Source organism: Macrotis lagotis, chromosome 1 (genome assembly GCF_037893015.1).
Source record: "Macrotis lagotis isolate mMagLag1 chromosome 1, bilby.v1.9.chrom.fasta, whole genome shotgun sequence".
Lineage (NCBI taxonomy): Eukaryota > Metazoa > Chordata > Mammalia > Peramelemorphia > Peramelidae > Macrotis > Macrotis lagotis.
The window spans coordinates 495924499-495928876 of record NC_133658.1 but is presented as its reverse complement, the minus strand read 5'-3'; the positions used below and the strand labels follow the sequence as shown (position 1 = coordinate 495928876).

The window sequence follows — 4378 nt, the reverse complement described above, 5'->3', positions numbered from 1 at the left end:
TGAATAGAGCACTGGCCCTGGAGTCAGGAGTACCTGAGTTCAAATCTGACCTCAGACACTTAATATTTACCTGTGTGGCCTTGGGCAAGCCACTTAACCCCATTGCCTTGCAAAAACCAAAAAAAAAAAAAAAAATGTGGAACTTGGCAACACAATTGACTCAGAGCTAAGGGAGTTTTTCCTATTATTGCTTGTCAGATCACTTTGAAGAGATAGTCTTGATATCATAACGATGTCCCTCCCTTTTTTGTTTAGCAAATTTATATTATCAGACAGATGAACAGTTGTTGTAATACTAAACCTACTAATTTACATATTATTACTAAAATATCTGAGGTACTATAATAGAAGGTAAGTATGAAAATTTTTACTACCTTTAATCTGAATTTGTGGTCAAATTCAAACCTAAGTAAATGAGCATCTAAGTAAAGGAGTTCTTGGGTTTACCAACCTCTTGATAATAGGTATTTGTTCACGTATAACATTAGGTTCTTGAACAATTTTACTCTTTCAGGATGATATAAAAATGGGCGGCTCCACAGGGAAAGGCTGAAAATGTAAAAGTTTTGAGGAAAAATAAAATAAAGAACTTTACTGAGGTAGTAAACTTCGAGAAAACAATGAGGTTTAACTGTTAGAAATCTAAGAATTAGGATACACACACAGACACATTTCTGAGAAAAAACAGGCATTAAGTATGTGTTAGTAATAAATTCTAAAAATCAGGTTAAGGATCTTACATATGGAACTGATGAATATTTGTTTCATTTTTATTTTATTTTATTTTTCATTGGCTACATGCAAAAACAAGTTTCAACATTCACTTTTTAAAATTTTCTTTATTTACACATTAAAATATTCTTTTTTAAGAGTAAACATAATACCCCCTCCCCCACAAAAATATAAAACCTCATGAGAAATAAAGTGAAAGGGAAAAAAAAATGCATTTCAGTCTGTGTTCTGATACCATTAGCTCTGTCTCCAGTGGATCACATTCTTTATCATAACTCCATCATAGAAGATACTTACATATTTTTCCACATTTGCTGTTGCTGATTGTAATTCCCTCCATCCATTCCTCCCCACTACCATCTATTATATTTTCTCTCTCCTTTCACTCTGCACCCTCTTCAAAATGTGTTGTGGGGCAGCCAAGTGGCACAGCAGACAGAGCACCAGCCCTAGGGCCAAGAGCCCCAAACCCGCATCCCACCCCAGAGACTGAGCAACCACCCAGCCCCGTGGTCCTAGACAGGCCACCCAATCACAACTTGCAAAAAGTAAAAAAGAAAATGTGTTATATCTGACTATTCTCTCCTATGATCTACCCTCTCCTCTACTACCCACATCCCCCCTTCCCTCCCCTGTCCCCCTTCTCTCCATTTTCTTCTATATGTCTATATCCCATTGAGTATGTATGCTGTTTCCTCTCTGAGCCATTTCCAATGAAGATGAAGGCTCCCTCAATCCCCCCCCCTCGCCTACCCCCCTCCACACCATTGCAAAAGCTACATGAAATATCTTTTACAGGAGATATCTTAGCCTTTTCTACCTCTCCTTTCTCTTTCTCCCAGTACATTTCCCTTTCACCTATTGACTCCATTTTTACAATATATTATGACTTCAAATCCATCTGTCTCCAGTGCCTCATCTACAAAAGCTCCTTCTATTTGCTCTATTAAATGAGGTTAATATAAGTATTATCACTATCATCTTTCCATTCAGGAATACACACAGTTCATCATCATTAAGTCCCTCATAATTTACCCTTCCCATCCACTATCTCTGTTTCACCTGAGTCCTGTATGTGAAGATCAAACTTTGTGTTCAGCTCTGGCTGTTTCAACAGAACATTTGAAATTCCCATTTCATTGAAAGTCCATCTTTTCCTCTGGAAAAAGATGTTCAGTTTTGCTGGGTAGTTGATTCTCGGTTGCATTCCAAGCTCTTTTGTCTTCCGAAATAATTATATTCCAAGTCCTATGAGCCCTTAATGTAGATGCTGCTGGGTGCTGTGTAATCCTGACTGTAGCTCCATGATATTTGAATTGTTTCCTTCTGGCTGCTTGTAATATTTTCTCTTTGACTTGGGAGTTCTGGGGTTTGTTTTTTTTTTTTTAGATCTCTTTCCAGCAGAGATCAGTGGATTCTCTCAATTTCTATTTTACCCTCTGCTTCTAGGATATCAGAGCTATTTTTCCGTAGAAATTCTTTAAAAAACGAAGTCAAGGGGCAGCTAGGTGGTGCAGTGGATAGAACACTGCCTTGGATTCAGGAGTACCTGAGTTCAAATCCGGCCTCAGACACTTAATAATTACCTAGCCGTGTGGCCTTGGACAAGCCACTTAACCCCATTTCCTTGAAAAATCTAAAAAACAAACAAACAAAAACGAGGTCAAGGCTCTTTTCCTGATCATGATTTTCAGGCAACCCAATAATTGTTTTTTCTTAGGTTTTTACAAGGCAATGGGGTTAAGTGGCTTTCCCAAGGCCACACAACTAGCTAATTATTAAGTGTCTGAGGCCGGATTTGAACTCAGGTACTCCTGACTCCAGGACCAGTGCTCTATCCACTGCACCACGTAGCTGCCCCCCAATAATTTTTTTTTTTGACAAAAAGGTATTTTTCTTTTGACATCTGAATAAGTGTTGATTCCTCAGGACACAGCCTTTGGCATCTTTTCCAACTTATTCATCAGCTTGTTGCACTGTGCCTTTCTCAGAAACATAGATACCATCCAAAAACTTTCTGATATCCTTGTTTTTGACTATAGTGGCCTGTTGGATCAGGGCAGCTGAGTTTGATACAAGTTCAATATCATTTCCTTCAAGAATCAACTCATCTTTCTGGGCTTGAGAAACCGCACAAGCCACACCTGGTCTCATACGCACTCTTCAGATATATTTTTCACCCAAGAAATTTCTGATTTCAATAAGTGAGCCATTCTCTTGAATAACAACATTGATGGGGAAGTAAGCATACACAGACCTCATCTTGTAACAAAAACCCAGAGTAACACTTTTGATCATGTTCTGCACATGACCACAGATTGTGCGTACAGTTGCAAGTTCTTTTCGATTTCCCCACCACTTGTCCACCTGGAACCTTTTTTTCTTCTTTCCAAGGAGACTGAGTTCCACACTGATATGATTGAAATCCCTGCGGAGGATTCCTATGGGCCCCTTCACAATAACTGTCTGACCCTTCAGAGAAATGTCAACATTTTCCGCAATGTCCACAGTCTGGTTGCTTAAAATGGTCTTCATCCTGATCATGAATGGGCCAAAGAGCCCAATGATTCTTAAATTATCTTTTCTGGATATGTTTTCTAGATCAGCGTTTTTTTTTAGTTTTTTTTGCAAGGCAAATGGGGTTAAGTGGCTTGCCCAAGGCCACACAGCTAGGTAATTATTAAGTGTCTGAGACTGGATTTGAACTCAGGGACTCCTGACTCCAGTGTTGGTGCTCTATTCACTGTGCCAACTAGCTGCCCCGATCAGTTTTTTTTTCAATGAGATATTTCACATTTTCTTCTAGTTTTTCATTCTTTGGTGTTGTATTATTGTGTTTTGATTTCTCACAAAGTCATCAGCTTCCTTTAGCTCCACTCTACATCTGATGGATTTGTTTTCCTCAGAGAGCTTTCTTATCTCCTTTTCCTTCTGCCCAGTTCTGCTTTTTAAAGCATTTTTCTCTTCAATAACTTTTTGAACTGTTTTATCCATTTGACCTAAACTGGTTTTTAATAAGTTATTTGGCATTTTTTTGGATCTCCTTGACTAAGCTGCTGACTTCTTTTTCATGTTTTTCCTGCATCTCTCTCATTTCTTTACCAATTTTTCCTTCTATCTCCCTTACTTAATTTTCAAAATCTTTTCTGAGCTCTATCATAGCCTGAGCCCAACTTCTATATTTCTTGGAGTCTTTAAATGCAGAAGCTTGGACTTTCTCATCTTCAAATTGTGTATTTTGGTCTTCCATGGGACCAAAGTAATTGTCTATGGTCAGGTCCTTTTTTCCTATTTACTCATTTCCCCAACCTGTGCTTGGTTTTGGGGTGCTTCCTGAGCTTTTGAATATTACTGGAACACCTCCCCACAAGGACCTCAGTATGTGAGGCTCTGACTGCTCTCCTGGTCTGTTGAATGGCCACAAGCTCACCCCTCTGGGGCCCCTGACTATGACCAAGGTCTGAATGTGGTCAAAGTCCCAGAATCCTTTCCCAGGGACAGAGGACAGACCTCAGCAGTCTTCCTCCAATCCCTTACCTTCTGTGAGCTGAGCAATCAGGGATAAGATTCTGGGTGGCTCCTACTGGGCAGCTCCACAGGCCTGCTTCCATTTCCTGGGATCTGGGCTGTGCTGAGGGGGGTCACC

General features: G+C 39.7%; 1 pseudogene; it reads right to left on the bottom strand.

Annotated features, from left to right (window-relative positions):
* Nucleotides 1-2628: 2628 nt before the first annotated feature.
* LOC141520470 (large ribosomal subunit protein uL6-like) lies at nt 2629-3267 on the bottom strand (annotated as a pseudogene).
* Nucleotides 3268-4378: the final 1111 nt, after the last annotated feature.